This window comes from Periplaneta americana, chromosome 13 (genome assembly GCF_040183065.1).
Source record: "Periplaneta americana isolate PAMFEO1 chromosome 13, P.americana_PAMFEO1_priV1, whole genome shotgun sequence".
NCBI classification, from domain to species: domain Eukaryota; kingdom Metazoa; phylum Arthropoda; class Insecta; order Blattodea; family Blattidae; genus Periplaneta; species Periplaneta americana.
The window spans coordinates 138,686,318-138,713,062 of NC_091129.1; the positions used below are offsets into that span (position 1 = coordinate 138,686,318).

At 38.3% G+C, this 26,745-nt stretch overlaps 1 long non-coding RNA gene across 1 annotated transcript in view; it reads right to left on the minus strand.

Moving 5' to 3' along the window:
- Positions 1–852: 852 nt before the first annotated feature.
- Positions 853–26,745, minus strand: part of LOC138712493 (uncharacterized) — a 35,845-nt gene continuing 9,952 nt past the window's right edge. The window contains exons 2-3 of the long non-coding RNA XR_011335724.1: positions 1,084–1,160; positions 853–996 (exon numbers count right to left, since the gene is read on the minus strand). This is a non-coding gene — a long non-coding RNA (uncharacterized lncRNA). The remainder of the gene's footprint in view (positions 997–1,083; positions 1,161–26,745) is intronic.

Consider the following 26,745-nt stretch of genomic DNA (forward strand, 5'->3'; position numbering starts at 1 on the left):
GTGACTCTTGAATTGTTTCTGATCAGCGTTCAGATAATTTTCTACACCAAAATTATGATGTATATTGCAGCGCCTCTATAGTCAGCATTCGCAATACAAACCTTATTACTTCAGTTATGAAAGAGATAGACTAGATGTGCGTGCAAGTGAGAATTCTGATTGTCTGCTCGATGGTTGGGAATGGATTAAGATTATGTTTTATTTAACGACGCTCGCAACTGCAAAGGTTATATCAGCGTCGCCGGATGTGCTGGAATTTTGTCCCGCAAGAGTTCTTTTACTTGCCAGTAAATCTACTGACATGAGCCTGTCGCATTTAAGTACATTTAAATGCCATCGACCTGGCCTGGGATCCAACCCGCAATCTTGGGCATAGAAGGCCAGTGCTATACCAACTCGCCAACCAGGTCGACGGTTGGGAATGGAATTGCCACATCTTGGTGGACTGAACAGAAATGGAGTTGTGTCACTGTTGATTCCTGAGAGCTTAAACAGATCATTCTCAGAAAGAAGTACGTGTATTTGAAATGATATTAGGAGAAGTGACAATTGAATCCCGATTCAATTCATGCAATATAATAAAAGTGGTAGTTGCGCAAACTTATAACCAGGGCAGAAACCGCTAATGCTGCATCATTTCTAATTATTTGAGACCACCAGCATGTTAAAATATTATTCTCAGGGACAACCTTTCAATATAAACAAGAAACAATAATAATTCTCCCAAAGTTGTACTGGCATGCGAGACAAAACATAAATAACCCATAACTACTTCACAGGTAATTATTGTGTTATTTGGTAGCTTCAAGAACATGGAATACAACTAACTGTCTATTTAACCAGCAAATACTCACACGTTTAAATGAAGAACGAATATGTTGAAGAACTCCTGTTGCTGGCAGAATCTAATCCAGATAAGTTGTGGAGAAGCATTGGGGGTTGTGAGTTTTCAACCTGCAGTCAAGCTCTTCATCATAATCCCGTCATCATGAAAACCTGAAATTTTAAGTCTGATTAATAAAATGCGAGTATGTTACTAGTCAGTACTATGCAATGGAGGGGGAAAGGAACTGGCCAACTTACCCCATTATCTCCAGGCTTAGTTGCCTCATGAGTGATGGATTATTGGTGTCAATGTGAGGTTCCAATCAGTCTTCGAGCTGTTGAAAAAATAAAGAATCAGTTCAGTATCCTGGAGTTATATATTACTCCCTCCATAAAACATAAAAATCAGAATTTAAATCCTATTTTTTTAATGCCATCATAACATTCCCAATTTCTGTTGATAAATGCCGTTTCGTTCTGCACAATAGCTAGCGGTACGTGATATGCAGTCTGTCTAATGCAATAATAGACACCTTGCTCACTGCGTGTACATCTTCGAGTTTGGGGCACACCTTACATTCGCATGTGCTTTATCAGGAAATATATGCGTGGATCAGTCGGTTAAGGCGCTTGCTTGCCAGTCTGAAGTTGCGCTCGGCGCGAGTTCGATACCCGCTTGGGCTGGTTACTTGGTTGGGTTTTTTCCGAGGTTTTACCGTATGGTGAATGCGAGGTAATCTATGGCGAATCCTCGGCCTCATCTCACCAAATGCCATCTCGCTATCACCAATCTCATCGACGCTAAATAACCTCGTAGTTGATACAGCGTCGTTAATAACCAACTAAAAAAAATGTCACAGGTATGAACCCATTAGCTTATTTAGCTTACTTTTCTAATATAATATGGTGCACTTATCTGCCTGCCATATTAGAATAATATTAGTATATTAACTAGTAATTGTTGGTAATTGATCTAATCTTGGTCCCTTGTTCTTTTTACTTTATATCAATGACTTACCTAAACAGATTTTGCACACTAAATGTTTACTATATGCTGATGATGTTAAACTGTATAAAGTCATTGACAAACAACAAGACGTTTTTGATCTACAGCATGATTTGGACAGACTATATAGATGGAGTATCGATAATTTTCTTCTGTTAAATCTTAATAAATGTTGCTTTATGACATATTCTAAAAATAAGACAGTTCCTCAAAATTCGTATGAAATTAATGGTGTGAAGTTACCTAGAGTAGAATCATTTAAGGATTTGGGTATTTATTTTACACACAACTTATGTTTTAAAATGCACTTAAATCATGTGGTAATTGATGCATATAGAAAATTAGGATTTATAATCAGAAATACAAAAGAATTAAAAAATATAAATACTATTGATACTCTCTATAAAACTATGGTTAGAAGTAAGCTAGAGTATGCGTCTGTAATATGGTCACCTCAGTTCCAGTCCCATCAGATGCAAATAGAAAGGATACAGAAAAGATTTTTACGTTATTTATATTTTTAAAAATATCACGTATCGTCTTATGACAAGCAAATTTCATATAATCAGTTACTTTTTGAATTTAATTATAAAACTTTAAAATCTCGACGATTAATAAATAGCCAAATTTTACTCTATAAGACTGTTAATGGTATATTGAATAACTGTGATTTTCTTAAATTCCTTCAGTTCAATGTAAAAAGAACAGAATTACGTCATAGGCAACCTTTTATTATTCCTATTCCTAGAACTGTTTTCTTCCAGAACTCTCCATTGTTTGTTATGTGTAATACTTACAACTCTCTGTCTTTAAACTGTGATTCTCAATTGGATTTCAGTTTAACAATTGAAAAATTTCATACAATATTAAAAAGCATTGTATTTCCTTAGATATTTAAATTATGAAGAAGTGTTTTATAATGTTTTTACTCAAGTTTTTTAAATAATTTTGCATCATTATATTGACATTTGGCACTATATTAACTGTAATATTATAATATTCTAGCATCTATTACCATCATGTATTTTCTTTCTTTTGTTTGTGTTGTTTGTTCTGTTGTTTTTTTTTCTCTCTTATTATGTATTTTGTGTATACATCTGTGTAAGCCACCTGTAATTGGAAGCCTGCTTCTGTTGGTGGTGGATTTAAAATAAAATAAAATAAAATAATTCCGAGTAACCACAACCACGAATCTGCGTATAAAAATACTACAGAATTGACTTCAGCATTCGAAAATCACTTGACTTACGTTTCCAATATTGATACCACGTTGGTAACCTGCGTAGTAGATCACGAGCACTCTATCTGTAGAGGTCGCGACATGTCTCAGGTTCTCTGCGCTTGTAATTTGTAACATTTTTCTAGCGAAAATCACTAATAATATTGGTAAACTTTTGGGTATTATTCAATAGAAATGATTTATTCGTTCAGAGTTGTGCCCAAGGGAAGGTCATTCACTGCAAACGCAGCAATCTCCAATTTTTCCTATTTTTTGCCTTTCTCTTTGTCCCCTCATATGATCCATAAACCTTAATGTCTTCTATCATCTGATATCTTCTTCTCCCGTTCACCATTCCTTCCAGTGCATCCTTCAGTAGGCAGTTTCTTCTCAACTAGTGACCCAGCCAATTCCTTTTTCTCTTCAAATCAGTTTCAGGATTATTCTTTCTTCACCCACCCTTTCCAACACAGCATCGTTTCTTATTCTGTCTGTCCATTTCACACGTTTCATTCATTTCCATATCCACATTTCAAATGCTTCTATTAGCAGAAATTATTAATATTAGTAATTTGTAAATTTATGTTAATAATATTAGTAAAATCATGAGGTAGACTACTCCGCGGGGATCGTTACCCCGGCTAATCTGTACTTACCCAGAATCACCGTAAAAACCTAAAAACCCATATCTCACACTGATATTTAAACATATATATAATGAGAAAAGATTATGCTTTTAATATTCGTATTCTAATAACATATGCGATATTTATCTTGCCCATTCAAATTTATATCACAGTCATCCATAAAAACTGACAATGTCGTTTTATTCAAAGAGATGTTACATTTGCATTTAGAAGAGCAAATAAACAAATTTGTTTTCACGTTCTAAAAAATCCTAAAAATTGAGTAAATAGAAACTGAAGATATACAAGTCTAACCTCCACACTATAGACTAGGGATGTCAAAGCGCCTCAACTGCGTGTTGGCGTTGTTTTACGATGACGTGTCAACATTACAGATTATTTAGCGTCTCAATGAAATGGTGTTACGCAAGAACGCGTACAACATTTCCTTAAAAGCGATGATTCTACTTTATCATGGTAAAAAGTGAATTTGTATTGCTTGTAATATGAGCACGTAATACAGGTACTTCAACATCTCTATTATAGACGAATGTAGGGACATGTGAGAAAAGAAATAGCGAACATTACCGAAATACATAGGAGATTTGTGTATGGATAGCAATTTCTTCAGAAAGTCGTCGGGAATGTGTGAATGCACATGAATATTATTTTAATAATTCTATAACACAGATCAGAACTAATTATGAAATGAAAATATAGCCTAATAATGTGCATACTTACTTACTTACTGGCTTTTAAGGAACCCGGATGTTCATTGCCGCCCTCACATAAGCCCGCCATTGGTCCCTATCCTGAGCAAGATTAATCCAGTCTCTACCATCATATCCTACCTCCCTCATATCCATTTTAATATTATCCTCCCATCTACGTCTCGGCCACCCCAAAGGTCTTTTGCCCTCCAGCCTCCTAACTAACACTCTATATGCATTTCTGGATTCGCCCATACGTGCTACATGTCCTGCCTATCTCAAACGTCTGGATTTTATGGTCCTAATTATGTCAGGTGAAGTATACAATGCGTGCAGCTCTGTGTTGTGTAACTTTCTCCATTCTCCTGTAACTTCATCCCTCTTAGCCCCAAATATTTTCCTAAGAACCTTATTCTCAAAAACTCTTAATCTCTGTTCCTCTCTCAAAGTGAGAGTCCAAGTTTCACAACCATAAAGAACAACCGGTAATATAACTGTTTTATAAATTCTAGTTTTCAGATTTTTTGACAGAAGACTAGATGACAAAAGCTTCGCAACCGAATAATAACAGGCATTTCCCATATTTATTCTGCGTTTAATTTCCTCCCGAGTGTCATTTATGTTTGTTACTGTTGCTCCAAGATATTTGAATTTTTCCACCTCTTCGAAGGATAAATCTCCAATTTTTATAGTTCTATTTCATACTATATTCTGGTCACGAGACATAATCATATACTTAGTCTTTTCGGGATTTACTTCCAACCCAATCGCTTTACTTGCTTCAACTAGAATTTCCGCGTTTCCCCTAATCATTTGTGGGTTTTCTCCTAAGATATTCACGTCATCCGCATAGACAAGAAGCTGATGTAACCCATTCAATTCCAAACCCTCTGTGTTATCCTGAACTTTCATAATGGCATATTCTAGAGCGAAGTTAAAAAGTAAAGGTGACAGTGCATCTCTCTGCTTTAGCCCGCAGTGAATTGGAAAAGCATCAGATAGAAACTGGCCTATACGGATTCTGCTGTAAGTTTCACTAAGACACATAGTGTGCATAATAATATTAATCAAAAGTAGCCCATACAGACACAAATATATGGGAGAATATGGGTATGTAATAACGCAATCTCTGCCGGCAATGCAAACCACATATATACAACCCGATTGTTCGCAGCAGGGAGCCAAGCTGAAAGTCTTGTGCTGCGAAACAATGCCTGCTCATTCTTTGTCAACCGTCACTGGGATACGCACGTCACCTTTGACGAGTACTACTGATGAATTAGGAAAAATGAGTCGATGCTGTACATACTGAAGGCTGACGTACGCATAAAGAGACAGATGCGAAAATACGATTAAGTGACACAACCAATGACATAAAGAGAGAGATGGCGGAAATACTGTTAAGTAATGGAACCAATAACATAAAGAGACACACAGCGAAAATACGACGAAGTGACACAACCAATGACATAAAGAGAGAGATGGCGGAAATACTGTTAAGTAATGGAACCAATAACATAAAGAGACATACAGCGAAAATACGATTAAGTGACACAATCAATGACATAAGGAGAGAGATGGCGGAAATACTGTTAAGTAATGGAACCAATAACATAAATAGACATACAGAGAAAATACGATTAAGTGACACAATCAATGACATAAGGAGAGAGATGGCGGAAATACTGTTAAGTAATGGAACCAATAACATAAATAGACATACAGAGAAAATACGATTAAGTGACACAATCAATGACATAAGGAGAGAGATGGCAGAAATATTGTTAAGTAATGGAACCAATAACATAAATAGACATACAGCGAAAATACGATTAAGTGACACAATCAATGACATAAGGAGAGAGATGGCGGATATACTGTTAAGTAATGGAACCAATAACATAAATAGACATACAGAGAAAATACGATTAAGTGACACAATCAATGACATAAGGAGAGAGATGGCGGAAATACTGTTAAGTAATGGAACCAATAACATAAATAGACATACAGAGAAAATACGATTAAGTGACACAATCAATGACATAAGGAGAGAGATGGCGGAAATACTGTTAAGTAATGGAACCAATAACATAAATAGACATACAGCGAAAATACGATTAAGTGACACAATCAATGACATAAGGAGAGAGATGGCGGAAATACTGTTAAGTAATGGAACCAATAACATAAATAGACATACAGAGAAAATACGATTAAGTGACACAATCAATGACATAAGGAGAGAGATGGCGGAAATGCTGTTAAGTAATGGAACCAATAACATAAATAGACATACAGAGAAAATACGATTAAGTGACACAATCAATGACATAAGGAGAGAGATGGCGGAAATACTGTTAAGTAATGGAACCAATAACATAAATAGACATACAGAGAAAATACGATTAAGTGACACAATCAATGACATAAGGAGAGAGATGGCGGAAATACTGTTAAGTAATGGAACCAATAACATAAATAGACATACAGCGAAAATACGATTAAGTGACACAATCAATGACATAAGGAGAGAGATGGCGGAAATACTGTTAAGTAATGGAACCAATAACATAAATAGACATACAGAGAAAATACGATTAAGTGACACAATCAATGACATAAGGAGAGAGATGGCGGAAATGCTGTTAAGTAATGGAACCAATAACATAAATAGACATACAGAGAAAATACGATTAAGTGACACAATCAATGACATAAGGAGAGAGATGGCAGAAATACTGTTAAGTAATGGAACCAATAACATAAATAGACATACAGAGAAAATACGATTAAGTGACACAATCAATGACATAAGGAGAGAGATGGCGGAAATACTGTTAAGTAATGGAACCAATAACATAAATAGACATACAGAGAAAATACGATTAAGTGACACAATCAATGACATAAGGAGAGAGATGGCGGAAATACTGTTAAGTAATGGAACCAATAACATAAATAGACATACAGCGAAAATACGATTAAGTGACGGCGGCAGTAACATTAAGAGAGAGAAGGCGTCTGTACGATTAAGTGACGGCGGCAGTAGCATTAAGAAAGAAATGGCGTCTGTACGATTAAGTGGCGGCAGCAATAACATTAAGAGAGAGTAGGCGTCTGTACGATTAAGTGACGGCGGCAGTAACATTAAGAGATATATGGTGTCTGTACGATTAAGTGGCGGCAGCAATAACGTTAAGAGGGAGACGGCGTCTGTACGATTAAGTGACGGCGTCAATAACATTAAGAGAGAGATGGCGTCTGCACGATTAAGTGGCGGCAGCAATAACGTTAAGAGGGAGACGGCGTCTGTACAATTAAGTGACGGCGTCAATAACATTAAGAGAGAGATGGCGTCTGTACGCTTAAGTGACGGCAGCAATAACGTTAAGAGGGAGACGGCGTCTGTACGATTAAGTGACGGCGGCAATAACATTAAGAGAGTGATGGCGTCTGTACGATTACGTGGCGGCAGCAATAACGTTAAGAGGGAGACGGCGTCTGTACAATTAAGTGACGGCGGCAATAACATTAAGAGAGAGACGGTGCTAGTACGATTAAGTGGCGGCGCAATAACATTGAAAGAGAGACGGCGGCAGTACGATTAAGTGGCGGCGGCAATAACATTAAGAGATAGACGGCGGCAGTACGATTAAGTGGCGGCGGCAATAACATTAAGAGATAGACGGCGGCAGTACGATTAAGTGGCGGCGGCAATAACATTAAGAGAGAGACGGCGGCAGTGCGATTAAGTGGCGGCGGCAATAAGATTAAGAGAGAGACGGCGGCAGTACGATTAAGTGGCGGCGGTAATAGCATTAAGAGAGAGACGGCGGCAGTACGATTAAGTGGCGGCGGCAATAACATTAAGAGATAGACGGCGGCAGTACGATTAAGTGGCGGCGGCAATAACATTAAGAGAGAGACGGCGGCAGTACGATTAAGTGGCGGCGGCAATAACATTAAGAGAGAGACGGCGGCAGTGCGATTAAGTGGCGGCGGCAATAAGATTAAGAGAGAGACGGCGGCAGTACGATTAAGTGGCGGCGGTAATAGCATTAAGAGAGAGACGGCGGCAGTACGATTAAGTGGCGGCGGCAATAATATTAAGAGAGAGACGGCGGCTGTACGATTAAGTGGCGGCGGCAATAACATTAAGGGAGAGACGGCGGCTGTACGATTAAGTGGCGGCGGCAATAACATTAAGAGAGAGAGGGCGCCAGTACGATTAAGTGGCGGCGGAAATAACATTAAGAGAGAGACGGCGCCAGTACGATTAATTGACGGCGGCAATAACATTAAGAGAGAGACGGCGGCAGTACGATTAAGTGACGGCGGCAATAACATTAAAAGGGAGACGGCGGCAGTACGATAAAGTAGCGGCGGCAATAACATTAAGAAAGAGACGGCGCCAGTACGATTAAGTGGCGGCGGCAATAACAATTAAGAGAGAGACGGCGACAGAACGATTAAGTGGCGGCGGCAATAACATGAAGAGAGGGACGGCGGCAGTACGATTAAGTGGCGGCGGCAATAACATTAAGAGAGAGACGACAGCAGTACGATTAATTGACGGCGGCAATAACATTAAGAGAGAGACGGCGGCAGTACGATTAATTGGCGGCAGTAATAACATGAAGATAGAGACGGCGTCTGTATGATTAAGTGTTGGCGGCAATAACATCAAGAGAGAGACGGCGTCTGTATGATTAAGTGACGGCGGCAATAACATCAAGAGAAAGACGGCGTCTGTATGATTAAGTGACGGCGGCAATAACATCAAGAGGGAGACATCGTCTGTACCATTAAGTAACAGCGTCAATAGCAGTAAAAGAGAGACGGCGTCTGTACGATTAAGTGACGGTAGCAATAACATTAAGAGAGAGACGGCGTCTGTACAATTAAGTGGCGGCAGCAATAACGTTAATAGAGAGGCGGCGTCTGTATGATTAAGTGATGGCGGCGATAACATCAAGAGAGAGACGTCGTGTGTACCATTAAGTGACGGCAGCAAAAACGTTGAGACGGCGTCTGTACGATTAAGTGACGGCGTCAAACATACTAAAAGAAAGACGGCGTCTGTACGATTAAGTGACGGTGGCAATAACATTAAGAGAGAGACGGAGTCTGTACCATTAAGTGACGACAGCTAAAACATTGAGAGAGACGGCGTCTGTATGATTAAGTTATGGCGGCAATAACATCAATAGAAAGACGGCGTCTGTACGATTAAATGACGTTGGCAATAACATTAAGATAGAGACGGCGTCTGTACGATTAACTGACGGCGGCCATAACATTAAGCGCGAGACGGCGTCTGTACGTTTAAGAGAGAAGTAGTGACTGTGAGAAAGTCACAGATAAAATTGTACTGTAAAATTATTTCATGTTCGCATTTTTATCTATTTTATCTTTGTTGATATTATGTAAAATATTATTATTGAATAATAAGAGAAAATTTTTGTATTACATTGACTGTTGATTTGTGTTCAAATTATTGTAGATATAAAAAGTATTTAAGGTATTCCTATGTTCGGCTATAGTTGAGAAGGATTTTATATGAACACTCAAATGAAAGTTTTTGACGCGGATGTGAGAGAATAATATTATTGATTAGATGTGGGTTATTTGCGACGTTACGATTACCCGCCCTGTATTGTTATTGCAGTCGCCAAATTCCGCAGTTAAATTTGGGCTTTTACTGCGTTCCCAGGTACTGGAAAGGAAAAAAAAACTTAATACGACAATTTGTAAGTTTATTTGCTGTTCACTGTAGTACAGTCCGCGTCACCGTTTTTGGCGTGTGAAATAAGTAATGGGAACGTTAAGTACGAGTATTTTACCTTTGTAGCAGTCAGTCTGTCAACTGTGTTTGGCAAATGGCTGATGTGACGTGTATAGGAAGTGGTATCATTCTCAGCTGCACTAGCAACATGCTCACAAACTGGGAACTATGTATCTAGGACACACGCCAAAAACGCTGGCGCCAGCCGTAACACCTTTCAAAGTCAACAGATGGCAGCACTGCATCAGTTTATAAAGTGGCTGCCATCGAGGTACTGTGATACAATTTCTGAATGCGGAAGGGAAACACCCATTCGCATGCATGAAAGGCTCAACATGGTTTATCGAGATGCAACAGTGGATGTCAGCACTGTTAGACGATGGGTTCATACATGGTCGACCGTGTTTCATAGCTTTACAGAAGCTGAAGAGGAAACACTGTTGGTTGATAAAAAGCGAAGGGGTCGGCCGGCGACTGCAGTGACTCCACGCAACATCCAGCGAGTCGACGAGAACATTAATGATGATCTCCAAGTAATCAACAGGTGAATTGTGTCGCATGCTCTTCATCGGTAAAGACAGTGTGATGGCCATTATTGATAAACCGGGCTACTCTAAAATTTTGTGCACTCTAGATAGCTACCAAAAATGTTGATCCACCAGAATAAAGAGGCAAGGAAAGCAGTAGCCTACGATCTGTTGTAGGGCTTCAGTGGGGAGGTGGAGGAATTCTTGGCGAAAATGGTGAGATGAGACTTGAGTTCATTTTTTTTAACCTGAGTTAAAGAGGCAGTCGTTGAAATGGTATCACACAATGTCGCCGAAAAGAAAAAATTAAGAACTGCGCGATTTACAGGAAATGTTATTGCTACAGTCTTTTGGGATGCGGAGGGTGTGATTCTGTTTAATTTTTTGTAGCAGGGGCGCACAACAAATTCTATCTAATATGTGGAAACCCTCAAGAATCTTAAAGCACTTCTTTGGCGAGTTCGCCCATAAAACGCTACGGAGGATGTTCATCTTTTGCACGACAGTGCAAGACAACACACCAGTCAATATACCACTAGCGATATTGCGGAAATTGGTTGGGACGTTTTAGCTCACCGACCGTACAGCTCTGACCTAGCACCATCAGACTTCCATCTGTTCAGTCCACTAAATTAAGCTTATCGTGGGCATCACTTTGAAGATGAGCAGACCCTGAAAATTTCCGTGCGCCAATGGCTGAGGAAGAACAATCGTGATTTTTTACCGTTCTTGAATACATGCTCTTATTTGAAGATGGACAAAAACTGTGGGAAAAGACGGAGATTACTGTATCTGGAAAAGTGACAAATTATTTGTGATTGTTGTGGCTGTTACTATATGTAAATTTAATTTAATTTTCTTGTAAACTAAAAGAGAGAAAAAAATAGAAGACTTTACATTCTGACTGGCCCTGGTATTTAGGTTAAAGAATCTTTTACATAGGTTAGGTCACGCTGGCTACGAGCGGGTTAGGAAGATTCTTTGCACGTCGGCCATACTGAGGCCTATTGTGCACCCCGAATTGTATGGGATGAATGAGGATGTGGGTGTACCAGACCACCGGCCGCGGCCCTTGGAAGTGCTCTTAAGGAATGAATCCTCGCAGAGATATTGCGGAAGTTTGGGAACCCAGGAACGGTTGCGGAGAGGACGCCTCTCCCTTAAGCGGATGAAGAGAAGCGTCTTGACCTGAATATGTCTATTGAAAGAGATGATTACGATGAATGATATTATATACATCTAAATTATTTTTCTACATGGGAGGGGAAGGGAAAATGGACCATGGCAATGAAAATTCCAATCCGGTATTTGCCTAAGTAACTGTGGAAAATCAAGGATAAACCACAGTCAGGCTGGTTGGTCCGGGAATCGAACCACGGACGCATGAGCCAATTTCCTCAGTATCTTATACATATAACCAGGCTTCGAGACTTCGGACCCAATAGAGCAATATCCGCATAACGGCGTACTGAGTATAGTGGTAAAGCGTAGGCTACAGTGGGTGGGGGTACTGTAGAATGAATGCCAACAAACACGGAAAGAAAAACGTTCTAGATTTGAAAGTTCTGACGAATAATTTGGTTTTCATACAAACCTATTTTCAAATTGTGTCTGAAACTATTACACGGTTAGAAAAGTCAGAGCAAGAGATGCCGGAAGCCCTCAAATTAATTGTAGAAATGACACAGAGAATTAATGAGATATTAAGTAGGCCTACACCGGTTATTGAAGGTATGAAACAGACGTGGAAATCAATTTTATGTAAAAATAGCGGATATTGAACAAATATTGCAAATTAGTAGACATAGAATCACCCGAGAATAAAGGACTGTCTCTTAGAGACTGCAATGATGTTAGGTTTTTTCGTTTTGCTCCTATCATGCGACGTAGAGCGCAGCTTTTCACAGTACAAACTGTGTTTGGTAGATAACCGAAAAAGATTTACGTTTGAGACACTGAAAATGTATCTTGAAGTACATTGCAATTCGGTACTGTAACTGCAATTTCTAAATACGACCAATAGGATAGATGAAGATATTAAAATTTATACATGTTTATTTTCACCATTAACACTGTCTATAAATTAATCTCGAATGAATAATTTCAAGGGAAAAATTGTTCTGGGGCCGGGTATCGATCCCGGGACCTCTGGTTGAACGTACCAGCGCTCTCCCAACTGAGCTACCCGGGAACTCCACCCGACACCGTCTCAACTTTTCCCTTTATATCCACACAACTCGCGTGGGCTGACGAAACGCCAGAGACCCACATCGAGTGCACACAAACTCTGTGTGACTTGGAATTGTGGTTTTCTGTTAACGTACACAGTGACGTATATATTATGCAAATCTAGTCTTTCAGGTCACCACAATTCCAAGTCACACAGAGTTTGTGTGCACTCAATGTGGGTCTCTGGCGTTTCGTCAGCCCACGCGAGTTGTGTGGATATAAAGGGAAAAGTTGAGACGGTGTCGGGTGGAGTTCCCGGGTAGCTCAGTTGGGAGAGCGCTGGTACGTTCAACCAGAGGTCCCGGGATCGATACCCGGCCCCGGAACAATTTTTCCCTTGAAATTATTCAAATCTGCTTTACAGGAAACTTCACCTGAAAGACTAGATTTGCATAATCGCGAATGCTTATAAAGGACAGGAGAATAAATGCTTTTCATATTCTCTTGACATTGTCATTGTGTAATGTATATTTAGGCTACTTTCAGAATGTACATATGTGTGTGTTTCTCCATACTACCGGATTCTACTCTAAATAGCAACGTTGTTACCTCAACACATCTCTATCTTTCAATACCTGCAGCGAGTCAACAACCTATAGTACAAGCAGAGTAAACTTATTGTATCGGGTCCAATGTCTCGAAGCCTGCATATAACCTTCTATTGAGTACTTCCAAAAGTTGTAACATACAGTTATAATTTGTATTTAATATGAATCTTAGTTTCGCGACTATGAATTTTTGGATAACGTATAAGCTTTCCAACTAAGCTGCCAGTGGTTCGATTCCCGACGTGACACAATGGTCCAAAATCCCTATATTTAGGAGGATAAAAATAGAAAACCCATTTCAGAAAATGAAATAAACCCCTTAAATTATTTTTCCTATATAACTGAGTAACCCTCAATTGATGACTTTAATCAGCGGATGCAAGGCAAGGCACAGTCTAGTATATAAAGTCACGACGCTTGAGTTGTGAGGGTGCTAGGAACAATAGACTGTGCTGGCACTATTTCGCATTGTCTGTAGTGAGGCGATATTAGCGATCCTAGTGGTTAGCAACTATCTATGGATGCATATTTACTACGTATTGAGCTTCGTGACTGTATATAGTAGACTGTGGAGCAAGATAAGTGGCTGGTAACAGACCACATTTCGACTACCCAGCATTCTTATCAGCAAGTGCAGCGAGTCTGCCATTTTCTTTGTGCTGTAATTCTGTTGTATGTGGTCGATTTCCTTCAAATTTTGTATCAACATCTCAATTACTTCTTAAGATAGGTATGTAAAACTATGTTTCTGTTATATTTAATGTTATTATAGCACGTCAAATGAGCATGAATAGACAAAGAACAAAATATAAATTTAAATATTGAGTGCAGACTTGGTTAAGGTAAAGAAAGAAAAAACACCATTTGTTCCGTTCCAATTTTTTTTTTTTTTTCACTTCCTCCAGTATTTATTCCTATTTGAAAGAAGTCTTAGGGTACATAGATTTGCTGAAGTAGTAAATTATGCGTACTATTCTTTCCAGGTGCAGTAGTGCAATTTTTTTCGATTGCAATTATTTGAATAGGCCTATCTGAGAACCGAGTCTGCTTCCGGAGAATTCAGCGAATGCAAAGTGACAGCTTATTAACTACGTACCGGTATTACATAAGCTTCCAGAGTGCCCAAAAGATGCAATAGTAACTAAAATATTACGTTTTTCCCATAAGATAGAGCTGAGACGAGATGTTATGGCACCAACCTGCGCGAAGTTTTAAATTGCCGGCCAGCAGGGTAGAGGAGTGGGGGTTGTTTGGGTTACGGTTCTCAAGCTCAGAGCGGCAGGCATATGCGTTTCATCTCTTTCCAAAAACATTAGACTTACCTTTGTATCACCACTTTCCTACTCAGAGTCCGAAGGTACCTAATGGAAATACGCCCGCTATTCCATCTTTATATTCTTATTCTCCGTCCGAATCAGACGACTGATCTGTGCTGGAATCAGATGTCCCTAAGATTATGGAAATGTTCTCCAAAATACTGTCCATCACGTGCTCACTTTCAGTGTAATTGTTCTCAACTTTCTTCACATAATCAGGCACTGATATCAATTTTTGGAAGAAGCGATTGCAGAGTCGGCCTCTGCTTATGCGTAGCGTAGAGATTATAGATGAGTCTTCTTATGACTTCCTCATCAAAACTGTCTACAGCTGCAACAATCTCTTCTTCGGCTGTGACTTTTCCGGACTGGAGGAAGAATCTACTGTTCCTGCCTCAATATTTTCCCCTTCTTTCCTGATTCTGCCAAGGTTCGCTTTGAAATACCAGTGGCAGCCAGTACTCTTGCACACACGCTTTTCAATGGAATTGGTATTCCGTTTACAGCCTCTTCTGACATGAATTTCCATACATTGTATGCTATTTCATGTTGACTATGAACTACTCTATGATTTCACACCTTAGACAATGCCATAATGAGGGCGCTCAGAAGGACAATGTTTTCAGTATTAGCAATAGCGGTAGTAGCAGAACGATCTGAACACTCGGAATGCCAGTAACCAACTAACCCAACACCCCTCCAGTTGAGTGTGAGGGCGAGTCCAAGCAAACGAACTAAAATGCGTCCCTCGCGCTGATGCCATAACTTCTCGTCCGGGCTCTACTTTATCGTTGGAGAGTAAGAGGATAAAGAATATGAGTATTTTTTAACGAAATGAACTTTAACATAGCAAGCTACTAATTACGAGTAAATTCGGTTCCCATCGTGTTAGTAATGAAAATTTAGAGAAAACGTACCCTTGGAAAAAGTCGTGGCAGGCCAAGAAAGCATTTTCATTACAGCAAGTACGAGGTCGAAACAAAGACAATCCAGAGAATTAGTTTCTTCGCCTAGTTCAGAAGAACTAGCTTGTGCAACGCAGATACTTTTTGTGAAGGGAGGCAAATGAAATGTCTTCTCTGTTATTAAGACAACAACAATAGGAACTCCACGTAAAATTCGACCACTGAAAAGAAGTAGGCCGACCGGTATGCCTACATCTATTTCTCGTTCGTTCATATGATCCAGAAGAAGATCTGGCATTGATAGTGAATCTCAAACTAACCAAACACCGATACGTTTATTTGATAAAAGGGTATAGAAGTAGAAATTTTGACACATTCCGTATTTATAACAAAATTGTAGAAGTTAAAAATTGTTAAGTCTACCCCAAAGAAGAATCAATTTACTATTACAGAAAAAATGGTAAAGGTAGAATTACAGAAATTGTTTGTTATAGCAGTTGAACATAGGCCTATATGAGTTTTATAAAATAAAGTCATACCTAGTGCAATAAAGAAATACGATAACACTTTTTTAAATTATTAATAAATGGGGGTTTGATGGTAGTTCCAGTCACTTCCTTCATAAGCGGGTATTTTTAAAAAACTTGAATGCGACGGACTCTTATTAATATCCGTGCTCCCACTGAGATTGTGAGGTTAGTTTGACTGCAGTCAGTAATAGTAAACTAAATCATGATTAATTATGTATCTAGTTTTGGATTCTTCACAAGAAGAAGATTTAAAAGGCCTCCTCCTCGATGACAGAAAGTATATAACTATATAATATTCATAATAAGACTTACTTCTTACGCTACCACTAATGCCATTTTTGTATTCCGCCACCAAACATCTCTGAAATATGTCCAAACTTTGTTCTGTGATTTTGTCTCAATTGATTTTTCATATTTATATATTTCCGCTATACTTCGGAATACCGCGTAAGTATACTTATGTACAAAGACTGTGCAAATTAAAAATAACTAAAAAACATGTTTTTTATTGATGGCACAAGAGTAGATAAAAAATAAGTACCAGTACATAAAAAATATGTCCCTTGCACCAAAAATAAATAATGATTAAACAATGAAAAACAACATATCTACTTACGCGGTATTCTGAAGTCATTCCCATATTTCTTTTCAATCATTAATTGTGTCATTAGTTAATGTGTTTTTCATTTAATTTTGTTTAAAATGCACAATTTTAGTTTTCGTTGCTCTTCTCTCTTCCCCATTGTAAAAGTTTAGACACAACAATACTGTTTATTTTTTAATTTGCGCGGTATTTACATTCACTGCCGTCGAGATTGTTATAGTTGCCATTGTGGTTACCCATGCCTAAAGTTATAGTCAAAGAGGCCGTGACATGCTTATTGTAAAATATTGGAGTCGTCTGTTCTTTGTTTTTTGTCATTCTGCCTCTTAGCTTACGGACCAACTCGTAACTAGTCTAATACTATCCTTGGATATAACCGGTGCCTTCGGTACCCAATTGGAAAAGAATTGCCCTAAAAATATATACAATCTAATTAAAAATTAATTTAAGAACCGCACTATAGAGCTTACAATAAAGAACGCCACAGTCAGAAGAAAACACGTAGCAGTCTTCTCACATGGCCTGGTCATGGATAAATATATATATTTATCCATGGCCTGGTGAGCCCATTGGAATGGTATGCGTGCGTTACAAATCTCTCTGCGTGCCATCTACGAACTCCACTACAGCTTACATGACCCCCCTTTACCTTTCCACATAGGCCTCATCTCTGTCCCTCAATTCTGGTCGCATGAGTTACCATGAATGTAGTGAAGAGCCCACGGTTTATAGCGCTACCACCAACAATGAATGAGCACATAATTTAAAAAAATAATTATGGTTTATTTAACGATGCTCGCAACTGCAGAGGTTAAATCAGCGTCGCCGGTGTGCCAGAATTTTGTCCCGCAGGAGTTTTTTACATGCCAGTATATCTACTGACATGAGCCTGTCGAATTTAAGCGCACTTTAAGCTTCCTATTATGTTCGAAAGTTTGTCACACATGTTGTGCATGGGTCAGTTTGACCCAGAGTTAAAAAAATGGATATAATAGTAAAACGTCTTCCTTTATTTAAGCCTTGGTTAAAAAAAAAAAGCAGGTAATATCTTATTTACCAATGTGTGAACACAAACTAATTACCAATTTAATCTATAAAAGTGTTGCAATAGGCCTAAATGTTTGCATGATCTTGGCAGAGGAACGCTTTGCACCTTTGCATTTTTGGCAGTCTTTTGGTCTTTCTTTGGTCTTCATTCCTTACAGTGACTTTTTTCCTTGCACTTTCTCCTGAACTCGTTCCTGGAACATTTTTCAAACTTAGTTCTATCTTCTGAGGCAGGCTTCTTGTCATCCTTTCTTCTCGCATTCCTTGTGTTTTTTTCAGGAACAATCTTCGTCTGTACAATTTATTTGGATTGTACTCGCTATTCACATGAACATGTAATATATAATCGTTTATTCCTGCAATATCGAGTACATTATGAAACACACAAACAGACCATCTTTTGGTACTCGTTTTGCAAGAGTAGTTGCTGACACGTTTATCTGTGGTGTCAATTCCTCCCTTTGTTTTTTTGTAATGTAATATTATTTCAGGCTTTCTGTGCTCTTCTGAAAATAGACTGCAATCGTGATGCATTGTGGAGAGCAAAAACAACTGATTTATTCTTCTAAGACACATACGACCTCATAGTTACGTTGAGCTGAAATCCGAAAATGGTTGAACACACTGGTCTCGTACAGTTTAGCTGCATATCTTGTGGTTTGTTTTTTCTCAGAGTTCTGACCAACGTTAGATTCCTCTTCAGAAGTTACTCGGTCAAAATATAGCCGGTGAAAAAATTGTCAGTGGTGATGTTTCGATCAGTCTTTTCAATGCTACAAACATCTCTGCCTAGTTTGTTTCTCGTGGTCCACTTTCTGGCTTTCCTTTGCACACTTCTGCTGCACAAACGTATATTATGTTGTTTTCACATCGCAATTTTATACCATACTTCCCCCTGGGTTTTGAAGGTGTCTACTGGCGGAAGGGACATTTGTCTCGAAATGGCACCAACTGCTCATCTACTATGACATCTTGGTAGGACAAGAATATTTTTGGCATTTGTCCCACAAACATGTAAAAAAAAAAGATATAATAGCAGCCAATTTATCATGATGTCATCTAACTGGTCGGTCTGATTTGTTGTCAAACCTGAGAAATCTGCTAATAGTATGGAAAAACTGAAGTGATAGTGTTACACGGAAAAGAGTACCATTCATATTGTCCCACAGTTCTTGAAGTGATTCTCCAGTAGATCTGTACACACTGGCTAATTTCATAGACCCAAATAAGCTCTCATTTACTGAGATATAATGAGTTCGAAAGTTTCATCTTTTACTTCTAACACTCGTGTCATTTCTCTGTTCGTCTCAATCGGAATCATTTACAACATAACTTCTGTACCATTACGCGGCTTATATACACTACCAACACTTTCGTTAGCTGATGATAGATCCTTACTTCCAACAGATACAAGATCATCTTCACTTGAATAATGAAAGTCAGGATCATTGACAGAATCATCTGTGACATCATCGTTTGTCTCATTCACAAATCTATGTAATTCATGTTCAGTTAGCACAACTGCAGACATTTTTGTTCACATAATCGGACTATCATTACAAAAACAGCAATCACTATGCAAGTCTGTACACGCACTGGAAAAATAAGGGACTCTTAGACTACAACAATTGCACATATAATGTATAGCTCAAGGGATTGGAGAATGCTGGGTTTGCAGTGAAAGACCTGCCCTTGGGCAGAACACTTACGTATGTATGTATGTAAGTACGTATGTACGTGTGTACATGTTGTAACAGTCGTCGTCGCCCTCGGCTGCCAGCTCCGAAATATGGAAAGTATCTCGAGGATGGCACGTCGATGTCAATAATTAATTATATACACTGATTAATTTGGGCGCCAGCCTCCTCGAGATTACTCCGGTAGAGGTATGAGATTCCCAGGTCAGCTGCAAAACGGTCGGGACATGGGGTTTGGGAGACGTGCTCGTAGGTTGAAATGATGTAGGCGCACACCAGAAGTTGTTGGTAAGAACTATGAAAACGTTTATTATTATTAAGTGTTCGTTTCAGATTAGCAGAAATGCGCGTCCAAGTGTATAATATCTCGCTCTCACTTCCCGCAAGTTGGTATACTACTTTCTGAGTTCACGTAATTATATATTTTGTACTATAAAACACCAGTAATATAACGGAGAGTTGATAACGTGATGAGAGGAAATAATTCAGACTTATAATAATAATGCAACACACGACTTCTAACTACACTCACTAAAAATTCTAAGTCCGTAAATTGTTATACTTCCGAGTTAGGTTTGCCGAGAATATGTGGAGTGCAACTTCTCCGTACGCGTTCTATCTGCCTTCTGTCTATCTGCCAAATCTATCCCCTACTTTCAACCACCAAACATAGAATTTCGCCCTCCTATCTATATATCACGTGTCTCTATAAAGAATCCTGATTGGCCATGATTACACTTACGTCACTTAAGACGCGTTCTTCAAAAATTGTTCGTTAACTAGAACATTTCCTTACTTCCGGCGTCCTGACAATTCTCTGACATATACTAGATCATCTCTTTTGGAACCTGGCTTGGCGTCATCTTACTGACCACCCGCAGGCAAAGTCCATACATTCCCTCATCAGTCAACTCCACGCCTGGACACATGTTTCCTGTCCGCCTAGCTTCCTTTCGGTCTTCCTGTCCACCTGTTACTTCCGTCTCAGATTTTGAAACTAACTTACACGTCCGCGCATCCTATCCATATAAGAATATTAACACGAAATACTAATCTAATGAAAATCTCCTTATCCTATACGAGGAACCGTCTCAAATGCCCTCTCATAACAAAGAATATTCCCAAGGGAATATTTGTTGTTATGAGACGTCCCAAAAAAAAATACCTTCGCTACTAGTCTCCGGTGTCCCCTAATTAGTCACACTTGGATACACCTTTTGCTATGCTTATAAACAATGTACAAATTTACACTTACAATTATTACATATTTACAACTATTCACATGTATGAATCTATATACACACCTCACGCCTGCTTACATCTCACACGCCAGTTTAACTGACTTCTACCTGACATATATACAGCATCCAATCGTAACATTCAGGGCACATCCGAATACAATGGCGCTCTCTCACTCACATTCATGATCGGTTCCTTGATACATACTTATACTTATAACATAGAAATAAGAATTATGAACCACAATAAAAAATATGCTAAATAATACATAATACATTTTAAAATACCAATTAACCCTTTATATCATACTTCATACATTATCTGCAACCCTTGAAAACACATTTACGTCCATAAAACCGAAATAATTATCATTAACCAGAATCAAAATTATACCAAACGATACATAATACTTCTGAAATACTAACTGACTCTATTTATCATATCTCATACATGAGCTGCAACCTTGAATACACATCTCGAATAACGTCCCCTCAATATAGAGGACAACTTTATGTCTCGAACTAAAAAATGAGGGTCTGGCACTTAATATTGATTCTAAAAAAATGGATACATATTCAAATCGAATCATTCAACCTCTACAAATGAATGAACATAAATGAAGTTAATTAAAAAATATTCTATCATTATTATTAATCATTATTAATTCTTATTAATATCATCTTTAAATTATTGCCACAGGGAATACTACTTATCGCATGATCTTATAAGAAAACACACAAAAACAACTAATTCTGAAGGTGGCAAAAAGGAAAACAAAAGTAACAAAAATTTTCACAAGGAAACATTTGCAGCACTGACATAGTTCTTGCTTCTAGTTGCTTATACCGCTCAAATACTACATGCACAAAACAAACACATTCTTATTTTTTTAATAATTAAAATCATATTATTTTCAACCTCACACAAATTCTCGTCTATTAACCTGGTACGTCGCCTGGATATCTATCATGAATCGGATCGTCATTCTCCGAATGGGATCGTCTGCGGCCTTCCTCATATGTCATTGTGCCATTCTTAAATTGACAGTTTACACGTGGAGACACGCTACTCCTCACATTAAATCTACCAGCATGCTTCCACTTAACTTTTTCTCCTCCTGCAGAAAAATGAGGCCTACAATAGCCCTTCCTATACTCACTTCTTTGATCGTCGCAGTACCGCTTTGTACCATTGTTAGAAAATCGGTCATTATTGTAGGGTTGTAAACCATGACCGCCAGCACTGTGTGGCCGATCCCTGCTCCAACCGTCATTATGGTCATTGCTATTGTACCCTCTGTGGGGTGGGAAGGCTTCTTCTGCCCTCCGCCCCATGTTTGTGATGGTTTCCGCATTCTCTTTCACAAGTCCACTTTTGCTCCTAAACTCATAAAACTTTTCGATTACTCTATTTACTTGCTCCTTGAATGCTCCATAACTTTCTAACACCTGGCTCTCTAGACTGATACTGTCCTCGGCTAGTCTATACTGCAATTCATTATTATTCTCATCGAGATTATCGTCCAATCCATTAATATCCATATTTATTTTACTTTCCACCTCATTATTATTTCCGGCTACCTTAATATTCAATTCCCCAATATTCTCATTAATATCCTCAGCTAATTTACTCTCCACTTCATTACTATTCCCTGCTATCTTATTATTCAATCCATTAATATTCTCGGCTAACTTATCTTTCAGTTCAGTACTATTTTCATCTAGTTTCTCTTTCAACTCATTGATATTCACAGCTAATTTAACTTCCACTTCGTTACTATTCTCAGCTAGTTCATTACTCAATTCACTAATATTCTCAGCTAACTTATCTTTCAGTTCAGTACTATTTTCATCTAGTTTCTCTTTCAACTCATTAATATTCACAGCTAATTTAATTTCCACTTCATTACAATTCTCAGCTAGTTCATTACTCAATTCATTAATATTCTCGGCTAACTTATCTTTCAGTTCAGTACTATTTTCATCTAGTTTCTCTTTTAATTCATTAATATTCACAGCTAATTTAATTTCCACTTCATTACTATTCTCAGCTACCATATTATTCACTTCATCAATATTCTCTTCTAATTTATTATCCGATTCATTACAATTCTCATCTAGATTATCTCCCAATTCATCAATATCCACAGCTAATTTATTTCTCACTTCATTACTATTCTCGGCTATCTCATTATCCAATTCACTAGTATCCACAATTAATTTACTTTCCACTTCATTACTATTCTCGGCTACCTTATTATTCAATTCACTAATATCCTCAATCAATTTGCTTTCCACCTCATTACTATTCTCGGCTACCTTATTATTCAATTCACTAATATCCTCAATCAATTTACTTTCCACATCATTACTATTCTCGGCTACCTTATTATTCAATTCACTAATATCCTCAATCAATTTACTTTCCACTTCATTACTATTCTCGGCTACCTTATTATTCAATTCACTAATATCCTCAATCAATTTACTTTCCACTTCATTACTATTCTCGGCTACCTCATTATTCAATTCACTACAATTCCAGACCAGCATAGATTCCAATTTCCTATAATTCCCGGCTACTTCATTTCTCAAATTAACGAACTGGCTCTCTAGCCTGCTACTTTGGCTCTCTAGCCTGCTACTATTCTCAGCCATCTCACTCTTCAAATTACCCATCTCACTCTTCAAATTATTACTAGTTTCTATCATTTCGTTCCTCATCTGATTCATCTGCTCCAATATCCGCTCTAACACATTATTCGACATGACATTGTCCGAACCTCGCGAACTTTCTTTATCTTGGCTAGTACTCGTCCCTGCTGTAGTCTCCATTTTTTTTTTTACTTCTAGTCTGGCTCCTTAGCAACATGTAATATATAATATATCTTCAACAATTCCCCTTAAACTCAAAAACAAAATAAACCCTACCAAAATGAATTACACACATGTACATATATATGGACACAACAATTGAAATGAAACCCTTTATGCTTACGTATCGACGTCCTCTAGGTTACGCCTGGTTGATCGTCTCCCCCACCGTCCATCATTGTTCTCAGCTGTTTCGGGTCTGCACGGTGTTGTGGCCGTCGGTCGTTGACACTGCATGATACTGCAAGCTGCTCTACTAACACTGCGTCGGCTGTCGGCTCTCGCGTCGATCCCCGCTGCGGTCATTGTTGCCATCAGCCGCATTAACCCTGCGTCGGCTGTCGGCTCTCGCGTCGATCCCCGCCGTGGTCATTGTTGCCATCTCGAGCCCGACGTTGGGACGCCAAATTTTTGTAACAGTCGTCGTCGCCCTCGGCTGCCAGCTCCGAAATATGGAAAGTATCTCGAGGATGGCACGTCGATGTCAATAATTAATTATATACACTGATTAATTTGGGCGCCAGCCTCCTCGAGATTACTCCGGTAGAGGTATGAGATTCCCAGGTCAGCTGCAAAACGGTCGGGACATGGGGTTTGGGAGACGTGCTCGTAGGTTGAAATGATGTAGGCGCACACCAGAAGTTGTTGGTAAGAACTATGAAAACGTTTATTATTATTATTAAGTGTTCGTTTCAGATTAGCAGAAATGCGCGTCCAAGTGTATAATATCTCGCTCTCACTTCCCGCAAGTTGGTATACTACTTTCTGAGTTCACGTAATTATATATTTTGTACTATAAAACACCAGTAATATAACGGAGAGTTGATAACGTGATGAGAGGAAATAATTCAGACTTATAATAATAATGCAACACACGACTTCTAACTACACTCACTAAAAATTCTAAGTCCGTAAATTGTTATACTTCCGAGTTAGGTTTGCCGAGAATATGTGGAGTGCAACTTCTCCGTACGCGTTCTATCTGCCTTCTGTCTATCTGCCAAATCTATCCCCTACTTTCAACCACCAAACATAGAATTTCGCCCTCCTATCTATATATCACGTGTCTCTATAAAGAATCCTGATTGGCCATGATTACACTTACGTCACTTAAGACGCGTTCTTCAAAAATTGTTCGTTAACTAGAACATTTCCTTACTTCCGGCGTCCTGACAATTTTCTGACATATACTAGATCATCTCTTTTGGAACCTGGCTTGGCGTCATCTTACTGACCACCCGCAGGCAAAGTCCATACATTCCCTCATCAGTCAACTCCACGCCTGGACACATGTTTCCTGTCCGCCTAGCTTCCTTTCGGTCTTCCTGTCCACCTGTTACTTCCGTCTCAGATTTTGAAACTAACTTACACGTCCGCGCATCCTATCCATATAAGAATATTAACACGAAATACTAATCTAATGAAAATCTCCTTATCCTATACGAGGAACCGTCTCAATGTGTATGTATGTATGTATGTATGTATGTATGTATGTATGTATGTATGTATGTATGTATGTATGTATGTATGTATGTATGTATGTATGTTTAGTTCAAATCAAGATGTAACTGCAAATCGGAACACAACAACACTACGTAACTCATAATTAAAGTCAAAATCCGCGACTGGGTCTAAATGACCCATTCAAAATAAGTGTGTCAAAGTGAAAAATATGACGAAGTACAACATTTTTGTGGACAAAAGTAATAGGAAATATTCGTAATGATGTTTTTTAGGATTACTCAAAGGCCTGTCACATTATGGCTGTTTTTGTACGTTTTGTGTTAAATTTAGTAAATACAATGGGTCATTTAGACCCATTCACAATAGGAAGGTTAATGCCGTCGACCTGGGCCAGGATCGAACCCGCAACCTCGAGCACAGAAGGCGAGCACTATACCGACTACACTACCGAGGCCGACACCCCATAATTTGAGGACATGAATTAATAATAATAATAATAATAATAATAATAATAATAATAATAATAATAATAATCTCGGATGCTGTTTTGATACAGTATTGTGATAAAGACCAGTTGAACAGGAAGGTATGCAAAGTTCGATACAAGCTTTATCAGAATTTCTTCTTGTTCTTTCAATATTATTTACTAATCTACTAGAAGAAAGGGACAAAATTAATTCAATTTAGGTGACTAAATCTTGTTTCATTGATCTTATTACCAAATATTTTAACTTATGAAGACACATTGCTGGTCTAAGACTTAAATGTCTGACATCACTGTAACATTCAGTTTGTGAAGCTTAGGAAGACACTCGTCACATTTTATTTAGATATTCACTGTTAAAATCAAAGGAAAACGCTTTAAAAATAACACCTGTTAAAATTAAAAGGAAAATTCGTTAAAAATAACACCTATTAAAAAAGGAAAATGTTTTAAAAATAACACCTGTTAAAATGCTTTTCAGGCGCCTTACTTCATATGCTTCATCTTAATGGCTATAATATTTTGTCTGGACGCAAGTAATATTTAACTTAACATAACTAAAAGCGACTGAGTCTTAACATTACAACTAGACAACACTGCTCAAGGTTATGGATTGGTGAAAATAACGAAAAAATCATGAAAAATAAAATAATGTTTCAGTTTTTTAAATCTGTGCTTATTTTGGCCCTATGACAATTTAAAGCCCCTCAGGACGAATTTAAAGGGGCCACGGCGTGCGTAGATCTGCACCGTTTAAACTGGCACTCAGCTGTCTTTCTGACAGACTTTGTTCTTCATTCTAACTAATTTTACTTTCCATTCATTTCATATTTCGCGCTGTTTTATAAGGAGAAATGTGTGTCTGGCAGACCTGTATAGGAAGGAAGGATTCGATAATATATATCATATACATGCTGTACTTTGATACTCGTTTTCTAGATTTTCCTATTTTCAATATTTTGTAACATTCAAAATGCTCTAATGAATGCAGTTTTCCTACAATCTCAGTGAAATTTTGCACAGAAGTCCACAAAAGCATGTGAAGCAAACTGACACATGTTTTCTTCTGCTATTGAAAGTATTCAAATCACCATGTGTTGAGGATGTG